This window comes from Pseudonaja textilis, chromosome 1, assembly GCF_049901715.1.
Source record: "Pseudonaja textilis isolate UNSWEBS1 chromosome 1, rPseTex1.2, whole genome shotgun sequence".
Classification (NCBI taxonomy): Eukaryota; Metazoa; Chordata; class Lepidosauria; order Squamata; family Elapidae; genus Pseudonaja; species Pseudonaja textilis.
The window spans coordinates 73163367-73187401 of NC_141990.1; the positions used below are offsets into that span (position 1 = coordinate 73163367).

Below are 24035 nucleotides of genomic sequence, written 5' to 3' on the forward strand. Positions count from 1 at the left end.
TGAGGGTCTTTCAATTTTAAGTTAAATGAAATCAAATTGGAAAACAGAACAGACTAAATCCTCAAACTGAGAATGAGGAAGTACATTGCATGTTGTTGGATATTAAAAAAAAACTCTGAATGAATTAAATAGAAGATTATGCAGTTGACTTATCACGCTGCATTCTAGTCATAAAAGCCCTGAAGTTATTTTCCTACTTGTCAAAGGAAAACTGAGTTGACATTCCATTTACGAAAAGAAAATAAGACACTTATATTTTGAGATTTCTAGTCTGTATGGTGTTTCAGATTTGGAACGAGAGGAAGATTTTACGGAAACCACAAACAAATTCAGTATGAAGAGGCTCATAACTTGATTATTTGCTCTCCAGATTACTTTTGTCCTATAATTTGATAGATCCCATTTGCTGAGAATTTTAGAAAAAGCAAAGCCACTATGAGGAGGAGACTATTTTGAGGAAAGTACATTTATTGAGATATCTATTTTGGGTCTCAGGTACTTCCAGCTTTAATTAATTAATCAATTGAAAAGACTTTTATAGCTACTCATATTGTAACCAAAACTCTGGGTGACCCATAAAACAGTAAAGCAGCAACCCCAACTTCCCCTGTATTTTAATTTTCTGTGTAAAAGTAATAAAAAAATTAAGAATGCGCAGTTAGTTTGCAGTTCTAATGAAAAATCAGGTATAACAGTTCATTGTTCAAGTGTCTGCACAGTCAGTATACACACACGTGCACAGAGAGAGAAAGAGAGAGAGAGAGAGAGAGAGAGAGAGAGTCTCTAACCTAATCTTCACTAAAAGGCCAAGAAATAATGTTCAGTTAAATTGATAGTAGGAATACAATTTTAACACAAGAATAGAAATAGAAATAATAGAAATAGAAATCAGAGTTGGAAGGGACCCCTGTATCAGGGATCGCCAACCTTTTGGACCTAAGGAACCACCAAACTCATAATTTTAAATCCAGTGGACCATTAATATGAATTTTGACTCTCTTTCTCTCTCTCTCTCTCTCTGTCTCTCACACACACAAACACACACAGAGGTCCCTCACAAACATACCCTCCAAGGCAGCCACATTCCCAACCTGCTTTTCAGCTCTCGGGGTGGGAGAGAGAGAGAGAGAAGATATTCTGCGATTAGTAGGAAAACGGGGTGGGGGATTTTCCTGTAGACTTTTTTGGGAATTTTCTTAGGGATTCTATTTGCAGAGATCCTAGGGAAATCCCCCCCAAAATCCCCACACTGTTTTCCTACCGATCGATCATTCTTTATTTGAGATCACAGGATACCATCTCCAGCTCAGTTTTCAACGGGACAGAGAGGGGGAGAGGGAGGGAGAGGGAGGGAGGGAGGGAGAGAGAGAGAGAGAGAGAGGGGGGGACTTTTGGCTTCATGCAAGGAAAGCAGCAGAATCAGCAGAAGTCTTTTTTTCTCTCCCCTCACATTCCACCCGAAATGAGTCTTTGCTGGTGCAGCCTCTTGGAGCAGGATGCCTTGTAGGGTCCCAAAGACTCATTTCTGGCAGAGTTTGGGGAAGAGAAAGAAAGACTTTTGCTGCTCTCCTTGCGTGCAACCAAAAGCAGAAGAAGAAAGAAGCAGCCCGGTGGCCAGGCCAGATGCGTGGGGCGAGTGGGGCAAGTTCCCCCCCTCTGCCCTCCCCCCCACTACCTCATGTTGTTCACAATGCAACAAGGGTGGCCCACTAGTTGGTGACCCCCTGTTCTAGTCCAACCCCCTGCTTAGGCAGGAAACCCTATACCATTTCAGACAAACGGTTATCCAATCTCTTCTTATAAACGTCCAGTGAGGAAAAACATCACACTGCACTCCATTCTCTAGGAATTCTCAACAAAAATGAACCAGTAATGAGGAGTAACCAATACAACCATCTAATTCAGGGAATTGGGGGGGGGGGTCAGAGAGGAGAAGAAAAAGAGCCCTTTGACCCTTTTCCATCAAATAGTATTGACAAAGTGATTCATTTAATAAATAAAAAAACCAACACTCCTCCGGTTCAAGATAAATATAGCCTGTCTCAACATTGATCTAATAATCAACTCAGTAATTCTTAGAAAGGTTTAAGGGTCACAAACAGAGCATTTGTTTGCTGACAAACTATGAAGAAATTATGAATGTTTGCTGAAGGTCACAAAGCTTGACTAAAATTCCTATGGCCCCTTGAAGGAAATTACACTGGGCATCATTCTCAGCTAAGGTTATTCTAGATCAAGTTGCTACTTCTTTGCTCCTATCTTGTTATTTTTACACAAACATACACAAACGCATGCATACAGGCACTGGGAACCAGACAAGAATTAGAGGAACATTGGCCTTTTTTGGACTAAACAAGTCCATAGGTCAATACCAATTGAAGATAAAAGGATCACTGGAGGGAAATTCCTAATGTGTGCTTTTTCAAGCATAGGACACATACATGTCTTTTCTCTAACTAAAGAAGTTAATTTCTCCATTTTAGCAAAATCTTTCAATGGGAAGAAAGAAGGAAGGAGGAAGAAGATTATCACTAGATGGCAGGGACTGCTGAAAGCACTTACTTAGTTCCAAAGTCAAAATACCAATTGCTGGGAAACTGAAACAGAACATATGCTTGCTTTCATCTTTTGGTTATGGACTCCTTATAAAGATCTGGTTGATCCCCAAAGAATTCAGATTGAATTACTTTGTTCTGTTTCATCATAATTCTTGTTTTATTTGACAATACGTCCCATCCATTTTGGGATGTTTGCACTGATAAGTTTTCATCATAATCCAAGCAAATATTTGTGAATTCTCTTAAGCTCCACTAGGTTCTCTGGAGCAGGCAGTTAAGCAACGATTCTGACATGCAACAGAAAGGATTATTAAAGACAACAAACAAACCCGAATTCTATGAGATTATTAACTTCTATTTTGTCATCTACACTTTTTATTATGATTTTATTTATTTATTTTGTCAAGCGATTATAAGGTAACAAGTAGAAGTAAACAAAGTTATGAATACATGAAATGGATACATGTTATGACTCCCCTTCGAAATTCAAACGAACAAAACAGAAAGCAGCCATTTCACAATTAAATCAAATGGAAAGAAGTCTTACAAGATAACAGCTGGCAGAAACCACAGCATAAATCTTTACTCTGTCTGGCAAACCAGTCCTGGCAATAAATCTCCAGCCTCAGAGCTCTTTGCTGTAACGTCTTCACTCAAATAGTTATTTTGTTCCTGGCGAAATGTACCAGCCCAGCTGTGTCCTTTTATATTCATTAAGGCAACGTGCTAATTTACTGACTTGCTCTTCTCATTCGCTCCAGCTGATTTTGCCTTTTCAACCGTCTTCTATTTTTTACATTTAACCACAAATTTTCCAAGTTCTCATCTCCACTAGAAGACTCTCTCAAAACTTCCCTATCAGCCATTCCCGGCTGTTGATCAGATAAGGAACCAGAGGAGGTCAAAGGTCCTGACAATTCTAATACATCAGGTCTGTCGTCCTTTGTCACATCCATCTCCTCATCCTGATTATCAGTCCAATCAGTAAGCCAGGCTGGCTCATATTGTTCTGCCATAACCTCTTCACTTGAACTCATATCAATCACAGGAGCTGAATCCAAGCCTGGAGCCACAACAGATACATATAAGAAAAATAAAAAGAAACAATAGGATAGGGATGATAGGCACATTGGTGCGCTTATGCATGCCCCCTACAGACTTCTTAGGAAAAGGGTGAGGTCAATAGTAGACAGTCTAAGGTTAAAGTTTTTGGGGTTTGAGGAAGAAACCACAAAGTCAGGCAGAGTATTCTAAACATTGACTACTCTGTTGCTGAAGTCACATTTGCTACAATCAAGTTTGGTGCGGTTAACCTTGAGTTTGTATCTATTGTGTGCTCTTGTGTTGTTATGGTTGAAGCTGAAGTATTCATTGACAGGTAGGACATTGCAATGTATGATTTTATATACCATACTTAGATCGGACCGAAGGTGGCGTAGTTCTAGGTTTTCTAGGTCTAGAATTTCAAGTCTGTTGGCATAAGGTATTCTGCAACGAGTAGAGGAGTGGAGAACTCTTCTTGTGAAATATTTCTGGACTTTCTCAACTGTGTTAATATCAGATACGTAATGTGGGTTCCAGACTGATGAGTTGTATTCAAGTATTGGTCTAGCAAATGTTTTGTATGCTCTAGTTAGTAGTGTGATATTACCAGAGAAAAACTACACAGGATTAGGCTAACAACTCTTAATGCCTTTTTGGCTATGTAGTTACAGTGGGCTCTAGCACTTAGATCATTAGAGATGAGTACTCCAAGGTCCTTGACAGAGTTTGGATCCTCAACAAGGTCTTCACTATTCAGCTTGTATTTTATTTTCTGATTTTTATTTTTTTTTGCCAATATGTAAGACAGAGCATTTATTTGTTGAGATTTGAAGTTGCCATTTGTTTGACCATTCTGATACCTAGTCGAGGTCTATTTGAAGCGTACCTGTATTGTCGGTGGTGTTGAATAGCTTTACATCATCAGCGAAGAGAACGCAGTTGCTCTTAATATGATCACAAGGTCATTTATGTAGAATATGAAGAAAGTTGGTCCTAAAACACTGCCTTGGGGGACACCACTGTTGACAGGTACAGAATTTGATAGGACGCTCCCAATTTTGACCATTTGTTGTCTGTTTGACAGGAATGCTTCTATCCAGTTATGAAGGTATCCAGAGATACCATAATATTTTAGTTTAGGAGTAGTTTGTCATGTGCCATTGAATCAAAGGCTTTACAGAAGTCTATGTAGATTGCTTCTATTGCTTTGCTCTGATCGAGTTGTGTAGTCCATATGTTTTTGCAGTTGCAGATTACAGGATAGTTTTTTTCTGAAACCAAATTTTTTATTAGAGAGTAGGTTGTTTGTCTCTAAGTGGAGGATAATGGATTGGTTAATAATTGATTCCATGACCTTACTGGCGATGCAGCATAAAGAGATTGGTCTGTAATTTTCAACTAACTAACTGGGGTCTCCCTTTTTGAAGATGGGGATGACTGTGGCTTGTGACCATAGGTTAGGCAAGGAGCTGGTCCTGAAAGATTTTTCAAAGATTATGCTTAGAGGTTTGGCTATGGCAGTGGATAGCTTTTTTAAGAAGTAGGCACATATTCCATCCAGTCCAATAGATAGAGATGGTTTTAGATTGCGTAGTGCTTTTTCAACATTGTCTTCTGTAAAACCGATATGTATTAGATCATTGTAGTTGTCTGTGGTTCGACTAGGAAATACTGGGCATGATTCATTGTTGTTTACAAATACTGAGCCAAAGAATGTGTTAAAGAGGTTGGCTTTAATAGTGTCATTGTTGCCGTCTTTACCATTAGGTCCTTTCAGGGGTGGGATGGACCTTGAGTCTTTTAGTTTGTTGTTTACAAAATTGTAGAAAGCGCAGGTGGAATTTGTGCGTACAAGGTTTTCCTCTTGTTTAATGTGATAATTGCTGCATTCAGTCTTTATCTGGTGGCATAATTTTTTGTATTGGCTTTTGCAATTGGCAACATGACCGGATTTGTTTTTCCACCAAAGTGATTTCTTTTTGGATTGAAGCTTCTTTATTGTTATGGGTAATTTGTTTTTTTCTGGTTTGGGGAGTTGTTATTGGTGCATATAGTTTGATGACTCTTTTGACTTCAAGTAAAAATATGTTGTAATGGTCTTCAACAGTATTGCATCCAGTGAATAGAGATTGCCAATCAAGGGATGAGAGATCATTGTCTATAAGATCATAGTTGCCTTTTTTGAAGTTATAATTGGGGATCCTGTCGTTATGACGATTTTTATGTGGACATACATTGAGACAAAAGTCAATCATGTTGTGGTCACTGTTGGAAAAGGGTTCTTTAATTTGTATTCCGTAAATTGAATTCAAACTATTACTGAAGATGAGATCGAGGCAGTTGTTAAGTCTAGTATTGTTGGTTACTAGTTGTTCCAGTCCCAGATTTGTAATACTATATGGTAGACAATTATTTGCATGCTATGGTTTCCGGTGGTCAATTGTTATGATCTCTTTTGCATTAGAAATAATTCCTTTTGTTAGCTAAGCATACAGAATAATTTTTTAAACTTGTAATGTATCACAAACTCCAAGCCAGCCCTGTCTAAACTGCAATCCTATATACACCACAGGGTGTCACTGTGAACCATGGAAAGCTCTTTAAGCTATATTGCAACCTGCTATTATCCATGAATCCAAATGTCTAAACTGACTTCCCAAGGGAAGCTCAAAAACATGTGCATTCAGGGTTGTTTGCCCTCAGGATATTATGGTATGTTGAGGACAAGAAGTCTTATTACTTGTTCAACGAGTTGCCACAAATACATACTGTGCCCGCAGATATAATGAAACCATCTGAAAATCTCAAAACAAATTTCATCGTTTCACTTTACAAAAGGATTGCTGAATTTTTAAAAATGTTTTTTTTTAATGTGATAGTGAATGCAGAAATAATGCAATAGTAGAATTTGCCAGGATCTCTGGAAATATGTACTGTAGATAGTTTGTTGTCACATTCTGAGAAAGAGCTGATTTCTGCAGCATCCACAAATAAATGAAGCAATGGCAGTGCTGGCATTAAGCAAAGGTAATCATACAGACGTGTGTGTTTCTCTCTGTGTGGTATTATAAGTACAAGATAGTGTGAGTAAAATAAAGAGTTAATTTTTAGAACAAAGCTAGACCACTGCAATGTTACAGAAACAGATTAAGGTGAACATAGAATCAAATGACCTAGTAAAAAAAAATAAGTTAGAAAATATATCTAGAATTTTTTTTCCTTAAGAGGGCTGGAATACAAAGAATAGAACTGTTAATTTAAAATTTTGGGACCAAACAGTATTCATTTTCATGCTGATTTTTTTTGTTTCTTTTATTAATGCCAGGTACAAAAATGTTGGGGAGAATATGCTCAAAATGAAGAAAAAACTGCTTTTTCTCTCCCTCACCTCTGATGATAATTATTATGTGTCTTTTCCCTTTGCCTATTTTTAAAACCTCTTGCATTTTCCAACAGGATCAAATTTTTGTTTTCTGGAGGAAAATGGCTTTTTTAATTCCTAACTGCCTAGAGTGTTGATAGGGCAGGGTAGGGCTCCATGTTTCATTTTTTTAAATTTGAAAAGAATTGCACCTTTTTATTTACATCTGTGCTGTCAAGTGATTGATGTAAAGGATAATAAACGCTGAAGAATTAATCTGTTTCTGAGATAAAAACACATGCTGCATGTCAAAAATGGAATTGTTTTATACATGTACAATTGTTGCTTACAAATGCATGATGCTTTGCATGTTACACACTTATCTCTCAACAGACAAGTTTGCTGCTACAAAATCTAACAGGTCACTTCACTGAACCTCTAAGACTCTGAAGCCAACGCAAAGGTTTTAAAGATAATATTTTGAATGCATGGACATTCCTTTCATTTACAACCATCCACCCATTGATAAAAATACCCAACAGAGTACTTAATTACCACTAAACAGAATGCTTTTCTAATCACCACCATTTTTATCACTTACCATCGTTCTTCTTCACCCACATCTTCCCTTTCTACTCAGAGAGGATCTTTACAAAATTGCAAAAAAGCCACATACAGTAAGATGGTGGTGTATAAATTTGATGAATAAATAAAAATAATCATTGGGAGGAATTTTCAGGTAGTCCTCGAATTACACCCACAATTGGTATTGCTGAGGGAAACCTTTGTTAACTGAGCTTGCCTCATTTTACGAGTTTCCTTGCTACAAGTTGTTAAGTGAATCATTGCATTTGTTAAGTTAGTTGCTTGGTTGTTAAGTGATTCTGGCTTCCCCACTGACTTTCTTGTCAGAAGGTGACAAAAGCGGATTGCATGACTCTGGGACACTGTAACCGTCATAAGTATGAACCACCTGCCAAGCATCTGAAATTTGATCATGTGACCATGGGGAGGCTGCAATGGTTGTAAGTGTGAAAAACAGTCATAAATCACTTTTTTCCGGGGCCGTCGTAATTTGAACAGTCATTAAACAAACTGTTGTAAATTGAGGACTACCTGTAGTCTTTTATGTTATAGGAAATTATTCAAATGCAGAACATCTCTCAGCTTAGACATCCTATCACACACACAAAATGACAGCAAAGTTTGTTAGGACTGATTATTTGTTGATACAATCAGCAAAACTCTTATTTTTACTTCAATATTCCTTGAAGCACATGAACTGAAGGTTAAAACATATGAAGAACAGTTATAGGAACTGGGACTGGCTAGTCTAGTGAAGGGAAGGACCAGGGGAGGCATGATAGCAGTCTTCCAATATTTGAGGAGCTGCCACAGGGAGGAAGGGGTCAAGCTATTTTCTAAAGTACCCAAAGGCCAGAGAAGGAACAATGGATGGAAACTGAACAAGGAGAGATTTAACCTGGAAATAAGGAGAAACTTTCTGACAGGGAGAACAATCAACCAATGGAACAGCTTGCCCTCAGAAGTTGTGGGAGCGCCATCACTTGAGACTTTCAAGAAGAGATTGGACTGCCATTTGTCAGAAATGGTGTAGGGACTCCCGCTTGGGCAGGAAGTTGGACTAGATGACCTACAACCTCCCTTCCAACTCTGATAGATAACAGATAATCTAATTTCTCAGATGAGAAATCGTAAAAACCTTCTTGCAAGTACTATAGAAATTATCAACATTTCAAAGCCAGGAGATACAGTAAAAAGCACCAACTTAATTGCACTAACGATTTGCTATTTACAAATACAGATTAACAGAGTTGCAAGGGACCTTGTAGGTCATCTAGTCCAACACCACCACCACCACCACCCTGCTCAAGCAGACCCTATTTCTGATATTCTTTTTGTTTAACTAATTACTTTATGGCATTGGGAAGGTTCTGATCTCTTCTGCTTGTTTTACCCTTTTTATTGCTTTTATTCTATCATTGCTGTCTGTGAACTGCCCAGAGCTATATTACATAAGATGGGTGGCTATATAAATCTTTTAAATAAATAAATAAATTCCTTTAAAAAACAAAACAGCAGTTAGTTACCAGAAGTCATTTACTAGAATAACAATTTCCTTTTGTCCTGGAAGTCATCATTCAACTTTTGCTGCAATCAACCATATGATGGTTTGTGATTATCAAAGCATTATATTCCAGTCAATATTTTGGATTTAGGGAGAGAGAGAGTAGCATTAGTAAGGTGGTTGAAGTATTATAAAAGGAAGGACGATGTTATGATGGGGACCAAGGTTCAAGTTGATGTCCACTGAGTGCTGTTGAGCGAACATATCCTTGGTTAAGACTCGTGAGCTATTGGTGGAAAGGTAAGATATATAGCTAATGTATAAATAAATATTCAAATGTTGCAATGCAGCTACCATTTTTACCTCGTGGCTAAGACTGCACTTCTTGGAAATTAATTTTGTAATCCAATCGAATGTTTTTCCTTCAGGGAGTCTCCCTGATATGTCACAGCAAGACAGAACAGGATTAGTTGTCTACCTGTCTAAAATAAATCCGAAGCAAAACATATATTTTTTTAAAAAAATGTTTTTGCTTAATGATTCAAATCTTAGAGTGATGCACTTTTCTAGGAGTTCAGCCCATGATGCAATTTCAACATTCAAGGGCTAATAACCTGGCAAGCAATTACAGTCAACAGGGGACCAAGATAGGAAAGGTCCCTGTATCTCTATTGGAATATGTTTTTATTTATTTTTATTTATTTGATTTGTCAATCACTTACAAGATAATAGGTATAAGTATAAACATAGTTATGAATACATGAAATGGATACATATAAGAAAAATAAAGAGAATCAATAGGACAGGGATGATAGGCACGTTTGTTCGCTTATGCACGCCCCCTACAGACCTCTTAGGAAAGGAGTGAGGTCAATAGTAGACAGTCTAAGGTTAAAGTTTTTGGGGTTTGGGGAAGAAACCACAGAGTCAGGTAGAGTATTCCAGACATTGACCACTCAGTTGCTGAAGTCGTATTTCCTGCAATCAAGTTTGGTGCAGTTTACCTTGAGTTTGTATCCTGCTTTCTAGCTAATTTAAATCTCCTGGCAGAGCAGAACAGCTGATGGTTGGGGAGAAAAAAGGAAAAATAGCAATTTACCAAACCAGGCAAGTTGGATGGCTTGCATTCCAGGTAAGGAGTGAGTGGGTGGGAAGGGGAAGGGCCAGCCAGTGGAGTGATTTGCTGGTTCTCTGAACTTGGGACAATCATGTGAGCAGCATTTGCAAGAAATCATCAGCCTGGACAGCTGACAAGCACTGTGCTCAGGTGCGTAGCATTTGAAAATCCTCTTGTTTCCTGCTTTTTCAACCTCAGCTATGCCACGCAAAGCAGCTGAGGAAGAAAAAGCAGGGAATAAAGGACAGCCTACAGCCCAGGCAGGCAGGTGGGCCAAACACCGAACTGATTCGGGGTCAGCTGCTCTTTGCAGCTACAGGTTCTATAGAACCAGGCCGAACTGGTAGCATCCCACCCCTCAGATTACGTCCCATAAATGAGAGCCAGTTTGGTCTTGTGGTTAAGGCACCAATTAGAAACCTGGAGACTCTGAGTTCTAGTTCTGCCTTTGCCATGAAAACCAGCTGGATGACCCTGAGCCAGTCACTCTCTGTCTCTCAGCCCAACTCACCTAACAGGCTGTGAGGAAATAGGAGAAGGAAGATGTGTTGGATATATTCACTATCTTGCATTATTTGTAAAAAGGTGGGATACAAACAAACAAACAAATAAATAAATAAATAGGATGGTTAATAGAGGATACATTACAATGTATGTACAGGTATTCCTCCACTTAAGACCACAATTGAGCTCAAAATTTCTGTTGCTAAGTGAGGCATTGGTTAAGTGAGTTTGGCCCCATTTTACGATCTTTCTTGCCACAGCTGTTAAGTGAATCACTGCAGTTGATAAATTCGTAACTCAGTTGTTAAGTGAATCTGGCTCTCCCCATTGACTTTGCTTGTCAGAAGGTCGCAAGAGACACAGGAACGGTCATAAGTATGAACCACTTGCCAAGCAACTGAATTTTCATTATGTGATCGTAGGAATGCTGCAAAGGTCATAACTAAGGTGAAAACGGCCATAAATAACTTTTTCTCAATGCCATTGTAATTTTTGAACGGTCACTAAATGAACTGTCGTAAATTGAGGATTATCTGTACAGTACTGTAGAGAGATAGGGAAATTTTCTTTTTTTTTTCTGCTTTGCCATCTCGGTAAGCTTTTATGTCTTTCCAAGTAATATTTACCAGTAAAATGCCAACTGGAAATTATTAGTTGACTTGATTCTTGTATTAATTGCTGCTTAATAGAATCTATTTCTGCAGCTGGTTACAAATCCACAGTCACAGCAACAAAGCTACAAAGCTGAGAACAAACCTGTGAATAAGAAGGATCTTGGAAAGAGTACCGGATAGAAAAGTTCATTGGTAAGTGAGCTAAGCAAATATGGCTAGTAGTTCTGACTTCAAGCTCTGGGGAACAAGCTGAATAAACAGAAGTATAATTTCTGCAATTTCAAGATGGAAATGCTTCTCTCCAAAGATGATCTTTGTGGCCTGACAAGCACTGACAGGCTTGCAGCCAACCCATGTTTCAAGAAACAAAAAATGACCAAGCAAAAGCCACAGTAACCTTCTTAGAGGAAGAGAAGAGTCCACTAATCAATATAACGTATAATGCTACCCCCCAAATTGTAAGATGCAGTGAAAAGATATCATGAAAAAACACATATAAATAGCAAACTCTTGTTATGTAAGCTTACATTTTAATCATCGTCTTTTAATGACCCCATAATCCCTTGCAGGGTGAAGTCTGGGCAACTGAATAAAGTCGAGTATTTACTGGCCGGATGCCCTTCCTGTTGCCAATGCGGAGGTTTTTTTTCAGCAGATATATTCTCAGTGTGCCCAGAGAGAGAAATATCTGCCTCTGCTTAGGATCATACCACTCTAAGCTTACATTTTAATAACAAACTGAAACTGAATACTGTACTGTATATCATTCAAAGCAGAAAGACTGGTGTGTCATATGTTCTAGTCTACAAGATGAGCTCCAATCTGTTAAGCGTGTGGCAAACAAAACAATCTATTTAAAGACAACAATTGCACAATCCAGAACAGGGAAAACCTCTTCTTGATTTCTTGTGCATAGGCAGTACAAGAGATAAACTGTGATTGCCCTGATCATGATTTCTTTGCCCTGTTCCAGATTCACCCTGACTTCTCCCTGAACATAAACAACACAATAATCCCCAAAACAATAACCTGAGACTCAGATGTTTGGGTCACAGACATTCTGAAGACATAAGAGAAGTACAGAGGCAACAACAAAAAAGTTTTGTGATATCATCATGCCTTATAACCATGAGGTGTAATTTGAGGTAAGGTCACAAGAAGAACTCTTCCCAAGGTGAGCCATACTAGAACTATGAACCACTGGATTTCATATACAGTGACGTCTATTACTCCAGGGGTCCCCAACTCCCAGTCCATGGACTGGCACAGATCTGGGGCATGCCAGAAATTGCAAAGCCTTATCCCAGGATAGAGGCAGTATGTGAAACCCCCACCCTCCTATCTGAGGAAAAACTTTTCTCCACAGAATCGTTTCCTGGTGCCCAGGATGGAGGCAGTATGTGAAGCCCCCACCCTCCATTCTGAGGAAAAACTTTTCTCTACAGAATCGTTTCCTGGTGCCCAGGATGGAGGCAGTATGTGAAACACACACCCTCCTATCTGAGGAAAAAATTTTCTCCCCAGAATCGTTTCCTGGTACCCAAAAGATTGGGGGCCACTGTATTATTCAATGAAAATGAAATGTTGGAAAAATTCAGGAACTACATGGCCATGCAAGCAACAAATATTAGTGCATGTCACTTATGTTCAAAGTAACAATCAAAATGAGTTTATTATGGTAAAGGAAAGTGAAGACTTCCTGAGAACCCAAAAAGATAGGAAGCAAAGGTCTCGTCTGTATACACATGAGTAAAAAGGAAGTGGTAGATTAGAATACAGGCTAAAATGATCAGATAAATGCTGATAGATTTTGGACTTCTAGAGAAATATTTGGGTGAGGCAGTAATTATAACTCTATATCTACAAAACCTGCTTTATTCCCGAACAGTAAATAAAACCCTTTAATAACTGGAGTATAGGGAGAGAAAGCCTAGAACAGACCACATCAAAGTATTTGGATACCAGCTGGTAATAGATACAGCATGAAGAATGCTAAAGCATTGAACATCTCCATGAAACCTGACTATTACGTCTCCAGGGGATCAAAGGACAAAGTGAATTGCTATCAGATAATCAAGGATACAAATGCACAGTTAGAAAGCTACACTGCTATTGTTAGAAGACCAGATATTGTGGCCATAAGAACATTATAAAGAAAGATCCCAGGGTCCATTCAGAAGAATTGGAACACAGTGAAAAGAATGATTTGTTCTTTGAAGGCAACCATGTTCCAAAAACTGTGGCTTCCGGTAATTTCAGAATACTCTGTAGTATGCATAACAACAACAACAACAACAAAAAAAAACCCAAACAGCTATTTTCTGGTTTTGCTTTTTAAAAAACCAATCAACTGTTTCAGCAGAAAACAAACTTATTTGCTCAATGGAACTTGACTGTGTTGCAGGAATGCAAGCTAGTCAAGATACAATTTCACTGTGAAAACCACTTTTATATTTGAAGTGGAGCACAGCAAATTTATACAGAACTTGGAGAGTAATTACATTTGTATTTCATTAATGAAAGCTGAGGAAAAAAGCTGAAACTGAGAAAAAGCAGTAGAAAAAAGTGTGCAAAGGTAAAGTGTCATTTTCTAAGATTTGCATTGGAACATAGACTTAAAAACTTAAGTGATTCCTGCAAACATTCCTACAAAATCTTTGACATAAGAGTGTCTACTATAGGAGTGCCTATGGCACGGGTGTCAAACTTGCCACGTCCTGTTGCCATCATGGGATGTTTCACAACATTTTCCCCTTTGCGGAGCTGGAGTAAGCGGGCCACCAATTTGACACTGGTTGGGAACTGTCAATGAATCAAAATGTAGATAAAAATAAGGCGATCAAAACTTCTTCCTTTTTAACACATATATAATTAAGGAACAGAGCACTTACAGCTCAGTCACACCTGCCATTTTGCACCTCTGGTCTCTGTGATCTATTAGGAGAAATTGTTATGATGCATGAACTGCTAATTTGAGAAAAGTTGTTAGAATATGCAACAATATAGTAAAATGCTCAATTGATTTGTAAGACCACCAGGTGACACTATTGTATTACAAGTGTTTGGAGAGAGGAATTCACTTTTTTTTCCTGTTTTGTATAACCACAACTTTGCTCTAAGCCTGAACGTATTGTATGTTTTAAATTCCAAGCTAATCTGCATTCTTTAAATCAGTCTGTATAACTTCTGTTGATCTAAGAATCATTTTAGGCTTTGCACAATATGACAAGATACACTCTAACAATGGGAAGGGCCAGAATTCATTGGTGGGGGTTTGAGAAGTGACTAAATGATTAAATACTGCCTTAAGTCCAGAGGTGGGATTCAATTTTTTAGCAACCAGTTCTGTGGGTGTGGCTTAGTTGGTAGGGGTGGCTTGGTGGTAATGTGACTGGCTGGGCATGGCCAACTCAACATCACTCACATCGAGGCATGCATCTTCTCACCTGGCCTCTCGTTACTGTGGGGATGCTGCAATAGTCATAAGTGTGAAAAATGGTTATAAGTCACTTTTTTTCAGTGCCATTATAACTTTGAATGGTCACTCCACACAAGTACCAGCAAAGGAGGGGAAAAAACTCCAGAGAAGTTCCTGAGACAGGAAGTCTAGTCCTGCCAAGCATGTAATAAGGGTTAACAGAGAAGCAGCTTCTGTAAGCAACACCAGAATGTTTCCTTCCTGCCTTCCTTACAGGATTAGGCCAGTAATTTCTTCTAACAGCTGGTTCTCCAAACTGCTTAGAATGTTAACAACTGGTTCTAGCGAATAGGTGCGAACTGGTAGAATCCCACCCCTGCTTAAGTCTCTGTAAACATTTTGCTTCTTAAACACAACAACCCTTCAAACGTAAAACCATTGGGTTAAAATACTGAGTTGCACACATTCTAGGAACTTCTGTGACAGGCATTAAAAGGTCTTTTTGCACCCTGTTTTCAGTGTCAGGACCCCACAAATTAACCTGGCTTCTCCATCCTATGTTATGGGTTTTGAAGTATACAATAATGTAAATTTAGAAATAAAGAGATTTTAGAGGACTATTTTAGAAAAGTATGTTAGTAAAAATTGCTAGTATTTTCCTATATCCTTTCTTTTGAAAAACAGATTGGAAATAAATAATAATGTAATTAAAGAGGGAGACTATGCTTTGGTGGTTTATTTCTTTTTTTTCTAAACCTCCCATTTAAAGTACTTAAGTAAAGTCCTTTCAAAAGTCTGTATAACTCAGAAACAGATTAAACTTTTTGGTGGTTAGAATTTTAAGAGCAGATAAAATGGCTGGTATGATTAAGATGAGCAGCCACAAAATTGCCCTTTATCAAAAGAGGAAATAGCTTTTACCTTCCCAGAGGAATATTTATGGGATCCAAAGGCAATGTTGCAAATAAATATGGTCCTATTAAATTGTTGTAATTTAAGACAGTATTTTTAAAAAGTGAGAGGCCAAGGAGCAGGCATCTAGGTCCAAGGAAATTATCTGCATGCAGAATGAATAGACCGCCTTGTATATATGCAAAGGGATACTGGCCAGAATGGTCACCATTTCACAAAACTCAAAGCTAGAGCACATCAACAAGATAGAGGCTTCATCACAAACTAAAAGGCTCAAAATCCCACCTCAACTGTGAAGTGGCTATTCATGCCATAATCCAAGACACGCAGGTAATTGCCAAACTCCATGGCAGAGATCCATGGCATTTTTTACTTCTTACAATGCCTTTCAGTCAGGGGTGGGATTCAAATTTTTTAACAAGTTCTGTGGGTGTGGATAAGTGGGTGTGGCTCAGTGGGTGTGTCCATGTGACTGGGGGGGCGTGGCTTCTTCTTTTTGCAGTACACCCACTTCCATTTTATTTTGCCTCCTGGGGGAGCATTTTTGCTCCCAGAAGGCTTCCCTGGGACCCAGGAAAGCAAAAAATGGAGTGGGGGGGACGCACAGCACCCCCCCCCGCTCCATTTTTGGGCCTCCTGGGCCTCAGGGAAACCTCCTGGGGGGGCATTTTTGCTCCAGGAAGGTTCTCTGGGACCCAGGAAGGCAAAAAATGGAGCGCAAGGGGCATCCCCCCTGCCCCCCCATGCCCTTTTTTACCTCCTGGGCCTCAGGGAAGCCTCCTGGGTGAAGCAGTAAGACAGCAAGGGGGATCCCGGCACAGCTGATCATCAGGAGGGCAAAAAAATGAAATTACTTTAAGAAGTGACTGGGCGGGGGAGAATGCAGTCAGAGATGTCGGGCATACATGTGTCATGCATGCGTGATAAGAACTGACTGGGAGGGGAGGGGTGGCACGGGTGGAGAGGAGTGGGGCCAGCCAGGGGCACAATTTGCGGGTTCTCCAAACTGTGCAGAATCATAACAACCGGTTCTATAGAACCAGTCCAAACTGGTAGAATCCCAACCCTGCTTTCAGCCACATCAAGACATTGTGGAAAATTCAAGTAACTGGTCCTTCATATTCCAATTAAACCCATGGTCAGGGCTATAAACAGGGGAAAGGCCCATCAGAAGAATCTAGGGTGAAAGCTCCTTGTTTATGACACCAGTCCTATCTTAAAATATCATTGACGTAACTTTATAATACTTGCAGTATGGGAAGGAAAGAATTAGTATTTCTGCAGCAATTCTTCTTTCCATTACAATAAGTAGACTAGCTTAAATGAAAAATGTATATTATCATCAATATGTAAGTACAAGAAGTAAACAGTGTCTGAAAAAGAATTATGCAAGTTTTCCACAAGAACATACTTGCAGGCAAGCAATGCCTAGCACTTCTAATTGTGTTTGCTAAAAGTCAATTATAATGAGATACTTCAGACACAAATATTTTTGCAAGTGTGACCATGTCTGTCCTTAATCTTTGCAGCTCAGAGTATAACAATATCATTGTGTAAGAACTGAAAATATCCATCCAGGTAGGTCTCTCTTGATGACTCAGGGCTAAAATCCTAACCAAACTGATTTTAAAAAGACCCTGAAAAATCTGAACTGGAGATGGGGAATGCATCAGCTCTAATGTAGAACGATATTCCTCCTCATGCTGACATTTGGGTGGATTATTAGTAAGAAAATGAGCAAGTGGAACTCTTGACAGGATTTCTGTGGTGAATGCTTATCCTTGGTGAGCAAAAAAGTAGCAGAAAAGGATAACTAGACCTATCAAAGCTCAGTGGAATTCTGTTTCTGCTTGCTCTTAAGTAACTAAGACATTAAAGGCAAATGGAAGAATATCATTAAAAAAACCGAGTAGCTTTTCATATTTCTGACTATATAAAATAGATCCTATTGCAAAGTTCAGAAATCCTTTTCCTTCCTTCCTTCATTTTTAAGAATTGCAGCTTTATAACTTGTCAAAAGATACCAATTAATATTTTTTTAAAAAAAAGCTTGTTGTAAAAGCAGGATCTCTGGTTAAACAAAGGTCTTTTTGGTCTTTGTTTAACCAGAGATCCTGTTTTATTAATTAATTAATCATCGCCTTGAATTGATCCTATACATACATAAGATGGAAATAATAATAATTATAAGAACAGTAATAATAGGAAGGAGAAGGAGAAGGGGAAGGAAGAAGAAAGAAGAAGAAGAAGAAGAAGAAGAAGAAGAAGAAGAAGAAGGGAGGAGGAGGAGGAGGAGGGAGGAGGAGGAGGAGGAGGAGGAGAGGAGGGGAGGAGAGGAGGAGGAGGAGGAGGAGGAGGAGGAGGAGGAAATAAATGGATAAAATGCCAAATGCCTTATCAGAGGCACTTTTAAGGTACTTCCAGGTTGAAAGGTTTAAGCCCTTGTGGGATTCTTTTCATGTCCCCAACAAGATGATGGAGTGAGTGATGAGAGCTCACCCCATCAAGCAGCAGCATTCAGGTCTTGAACATGGGCTTGCTACAGTCACCGCACCCCTAAACCAACTATAATAATAAATAAAGCCAGGAAATGAAGAAACCGCAGGTGGCAAGGCAAATCCAGTCTACATACAATACTATCAAGTCTCAGTGCAAAGACAGGCTTACTGGTCAGTATGTCATGTTTACAGAGAAGGTGTCAAGCAAGTTAACATGGCAGCCATGATTATGCAATAAATGCCCTGCCCCTAGTTTTACATATCTTGTTTATATAATGTAGGGCTTCCATGATTGTGGCCACCGTCTTAATTTTTTTGCCCTTGTGGACACCCCTAGATCAAGGTCACCTTGAGTTTCCAAGTAAAAAGGCCCACCAGTGACTTTTCACAAGCATTTCAGTCTTTCTCCTTTCTCAACATTTTGAAGTTTCCCAGATGGCCTTCCTAAATGTGATGGACTTCAACTTATATGCAATTTATAGTAATCTAGTAATCAACATATCTGGAAGTCTTCAAGCTAGGAAAAGGTGCCTAAAGGTCAAAGATCCTCTAAACTAATTTAATTTATTGTACCCCAAGGACCTATAAGTGGAATCAAAAATGAGCTATTGCTCTAAACTCATGCAAAAGTGCTTTGGGTATTTCTATATTTAAGGAAAAACAAGAGGGAAGTAGGACATGTAGATTACTATTTATATATTATAAATACCAAATGGTTCTGTTTCTTCTGAAGTGTTGAAAGAAAAAACCTTGACTAATTATTGTAATGGATTAATTACTCATCTCCTTTAAACTACAGGATGCCCCTTATCTGAGGGCCTTTCCTGAAATGGGAGATTTTAAATAACAGACTCAAAGCAGCTTCTGATGACATGTTCCCCACAATTCAACTCTGCCCATGTGGTTGGATCATTTCAATATTCCCTTTGCCACAGATGAATTGCTCACAGATAAATTGTTCACAGATGTGGTGGCTTCAACAAAGTTGGGAAAATACTTTAAACCATATCTTGACCTCTTAGCTGGCTTAACATATTTGAAACTTTCTCTCAAATCCTCTATCTTACTACACAACCACTTTATTGCAGAAATGTCATACGGTTGCCACATCTCTTGGTAATCAGTAGTTCTCATCTTTAAGGTAAAAAGCTTTCATTATTAATCTGACAGAGATAATGCTGGAGCTGAGGCAAGAAAAGCCAAGATTATTATACTAAGTGTACTTCTTCTTTCTCTCCACCCCACTTAAGAGGCCAAAAAATTGAAATTGTTTGCTTTTTTTGGAAGCTGTGTACTGGAATATCCACAAGTATTAACATTCATTCAAGTAGAGCAGCACTATAGCCCTAATTACTTCTTCTTTGTCAATTATTTATTTCCTTCTATATTCATATATTCCATTTCTCTTTCTCTCTCTCTTCAGTTGCAAAATATGCTTGCAACATTAGCTGAAATTCTGCTAAAAGGATAGCTTTTAAAAAGCTGTTCAGGAAGTGAGGCAGGACAACTTCACAATCCTGCATCTACTTCCTTATGAAAAATACTAAAGATTTACTGCTAAATTACAGAATCAAAGAAGAAATACAGAAGCATGTCCACTTTTCAAGATTTCAAAAGGATATTAAAATTATCTTTCCTTTGACCTCCATGGAGCAGCCTTTTAAAACATATATTTCCCCAATTGATTTCACTAGAGTAGAAGTATTTGAATTTACTTTCACATACATACTGTTTCAGATATATGTCAACCCATTACTACTCAGGCTCTATGGCTACGCTTAAAATCACAATACATTCTAAAACTGCATAATCAGACCAAAGAAATGAAGCCCAGGCAATGTGCAAAGCATCATAATCACAGCAAAATTCCAGAATAAAAATAAATTGCATTACATAGAAAATTAGAGGAAAGAAAGGCCTAGCAGGGACCTCATAGTGACAGATGTTCCACCCATCTTAGTGCAGAATGTCCTGTCCCTTCTTATCCCAGTTATTGTTGTGGTTCGCCAGCAGCCGGTGCAGACGGCAGCCGAGTCAGACAGTGAGGAAGAAAGGGAACTAGTCAGGGAGTAGAGAGGACTTGGACGAGGGTCCTGCGTCTGATGCAGGGATGGGACCAGGACCATCTGGGAGTGGGGTGCTGCCTTCAGAGCCTTTGGAGTCTGGCAGCAGCGAAGCAGAGGACTCAGGGGAGCCTGTTCCCAGTGTACGTGTGCGCAGAGCTGCTAGAAGGCAAGAGCAGCCGAAGCAGAAGGGGCGACTCGGGAGTAAGGCTGGGAGGTGATTGTCCCTCCCATAAGGGATAAAAGTCAGACTTCAATGATGAAAGCTTTGCAGGAAGCAAAGCAGTTCGATGGATTCCGAGCCCTCTTTGAAGCCCTGTGTATTCTGGTTGTTTTTTTCTGTTACTGTTATAATTAATTTGGGATACTTCTGTTTTTGGCAGCATTTCACAGCACTGGCAGGCGTGTGCTTATCTTGGGGAACTGTTTAAGTTTAATTCTGGCTGTGGATGGAAGTAATTCCCAACGTTGCATTAAAATAGGTTTTGCTTGTAACGCAAGTTTGTGTTTAATTACTTATGATGAAGCCTGGGTCGGAACAGTTATATCTCTGATGCTTCTGATGAGACAGAGAAAGATATCCCACTTAGTAATTTCCATATACTTTAGCTGGTATGAAGACAATTGTACCGATGAATATAAGGCATTTTAGTTAGTTAGCTAGTTAATTAGTTATTTAGTTATTAAACTTGTATGCTGACCATCTCACCTGGAAATGACTCTAGGTGGTTTACAATTGATAAAACTCCAGGATAAACATTAAAACAATAAATAGTAACATTAAATTTAATCAAAATTACACTACTCCACTGTTATTCATCAAAAACAATACTGTAAAAAATTAATAATCTTGGCTCCCTTTTTACAATGAGCACCTCTATCCCAGAAAGTGTAATTCCACTTATACTTCCATTTACCTCCGTTGAAAAGGGGGTGGGGGGGATACAGAAACCATGTAAAAGTTGGGATGCCAAAATAGAAAAGGCTCAATCCACATCTACTGATATAATTCCCCCTCCCACTTACTAACCAAGACATAATTTGGCTGGGAAAATGTTAATAATATTTGAAGCCATATTGTATTAAGAAAAAAAAAGTGCTTACAAAAACATGCACAAAAGGAAAAATGTACAAAAAATGCATACCTTAAGAAACTTGCAAGCTCACAGAATAAATTAAATTGCATAAAATCATAAGGTTCTTGTGATCTGAGTTCCATTCAGGAAGTCAATATAAAAATATTAAAAATACCCCAAATCTCAATTTGAACATATCCAGTGAGGGAAGTGCACCATGTTTCTGGGTAACTAGTTCTCCTATCAAGTTTCTTTTCCCACTAGGAAATTCTCACACTATCATTTTTTAAAAAATGAAAACGACGCAAAGATAAAACATTATAAATTTGAGTTTGGAGGGAAAATGAGAAATTGAGCCAAATCAAACTTCCTTCCTTCCTTCCTACACATATGGAATGAGAGACTGTAAGTTGAACCTGTATGAAGGTTTTCCTAGACATATTGTTGTGACTTCTCTTTAAACAGAAACTGAGTCCAGAAGGATTCCAGATTCCTGAATTGGGCCAAAGATGAAATCTACATCAGCATCTGGTGGTCATGTTTTCCAATGACTATCAATGGAACTCTGTTCAACATGAGAGACTAGGCTAACATTACCAGTGCAAGTAACTGTCATTGAAGCATATACTCACTTTGTGATGTTGGAAGTTAAAACCCACCCCTCTCCTAGAAAAATGAAATATTTTAGGATATATTGAAAATGCAGAATATTTCCCCTAAAAGAGAAGTAGAAACTCAGAGAGGCAAAAACTCAGCCCCCCCCCCCCCACCTTTGTTAATGGGGCATTAAGGCCTGGGCCAGTCTATTCTGCATACCAAAGGTCTACCTTCTTCAGGCAGAGCCATTGAATTGACCTTCATTGCATCACCCAGCAAGTTTCAACCAAACTTGGCACACAGACAACCTACAGACAGTGGTGGGATTCAATTTTTTTTTTACTACCAGTCCTGTGGGCATGGCTTGGTGGGCATGGCAAGGGAAGGATACTGTAAAATCTCCAGTCAGAGGTGGTATTTGCTAGTTCTCCAAACTACTCAAAATTTACACTACCGGTTCTCCAGAACTGGACAGAACCTGCAGAATCCAACCACTGCCTACAGAGTTACTCCTGAATTGCCCCATGGGAGTCTGACACCCAATCAGGATACATTTCTTGCCACAGGAACAGGAAGCAAGTTCAAAGCCCAACAGAGGGTGTAAATATATCTCACTCTCCATTCCATGTGGTCAGCTACCCAGAATCAAACGTGCTTGGTGGTTCTGCTTCACCATTAAACCATCCTTCCAAGCAGCCTCCATGTTTCCAGTGTCTTTCTTCCCACTTGGAACTGAACTCAGGTGGACATTTCTTCCAATAGTGGGAAAAGGGTTAGATCAGCTGGACCAGGCTTCCTCCTATCCAGTATTTTTTTTTTTCTATTTTGAGCGGGATAATGGGCCGGGAAACAAAATCTTCACTACAGGAAAAGGTTAGTTGTTTAGCTAACACTAAAATAGTAAGTGTTTTAGTTTGGTTTTGGCTCAGCACAAAGCGTGAACGTAGCTTAACTGTTATAGCAATGCTCTATTTATCCTATGAGTGAAAGAAAATCACATTGGACAGAGCTGCATATATTTCAAGAATGAACAGACTAAACATAAAATCAGCTCTCTGGTTTGTTATTACTCTTTACAAGCTGAAAGACTGTCTGTATTTGCAGGGCCATGTAAAATCCCATGGAAGACAATTCTGTGAAATCTCATAGCATTAAGTTTTTTGGTGGGGAGAGGAAGAAGCACGCACTGAAAGCCTCTGAAAGCCCTGCCACATATCTCAAAGGCGGTTGGACCAGATCTTAGTTAATGGCGTGCTTTATGAAACATTAAGGGCATTATTTAGGTAACTGAATAAGTGCCAGTCATTAAAGAAGAACCTTCTTTATAGCTTCTGTTGAGGTTGGAGAGGGGTACATACGTTTTCTTTTTCTTTGAGATGAAAGCGTTAGTAGATAATGGAACTGCAACTTACTGCAATGCTCACTGAGGTTTTTAATAGACCATCTAGCAATGTAAAAGCCGAAAAGTCCACAACAGTTTTTAACACAGAAAGGTTTTGCCCAGAAGTAGCTGCAGTTGAAACGCTCACTTTAAAAGCAATATTCAGATAATTAGCGGATAGAAATGTGCCAACTCTAACCCCTCCCAGATTGTTTCATCTCTTAGATAAGTCAAGCAGATAAAATTTGACTTAGCAATGTGCTCTGCATTACACAAGGTACAAATATAAAAAATAACTATGAAAATGAATGTATTTTCACATACACATATCTATCTCACTGGAAGAGCAAAATCAGTTCAAGCTAAAATCTTTAACTTGTTAAAATCACTACATTTCCACTATTAATGTGTAACAGAAAACGATCAAATTACAAGGTAATAACATATGCATATTCATAGCATTAATCATTGTTTTTAATCATTCATCATTGAATCATTAATCATTTAAAGCATTTGTTTTTGGCAGGGCCACCCAGAACATAAGAACAGCCTACTTTGAGGCATTACCACAACTGCAGAATGCAAGACACTGATTCATTTTTTCCTAAAAATGCTGATGAAGGGACTTCTGCACAGGATTATTACCCAAATTAGGCAACACTTGTTGTTTTTCATGCAAAAGCACCAGTTATCAATATAGTCACACATATTGGGTCACCAGAGATGCATTTTCTTGAGAGTGATTGGCTACCCTAATCCCTGGACCCCAAATTTTAAGGCACAGGGTTTTTATTTGCCTGGCC

General features: G+C 38.8%; 1 long non-coding RNA gene across 1 annotated transcript in view; it reads right to left on the reverse strand.

Annotated features, from left to right (window-relative positions):
- Nucleotides 1-550: 550 nt before the first annotated feature.
- LOC113439311 (uncharacterized) overlaps nucleotides 551-24035 on the reverse strand; it is a 129922-nt gene continuing 106437 nt past the window's right edge. Inside the window, exon 5 of the long non-coding RNA XR_015744471.1 lies at nucleotides 551-622. This is a non-coding gene — a long non-coding RNA (uncharacterized LOC113439311). The remainder of the gene's footprint in view (nucleotides 623-24035) is intronic.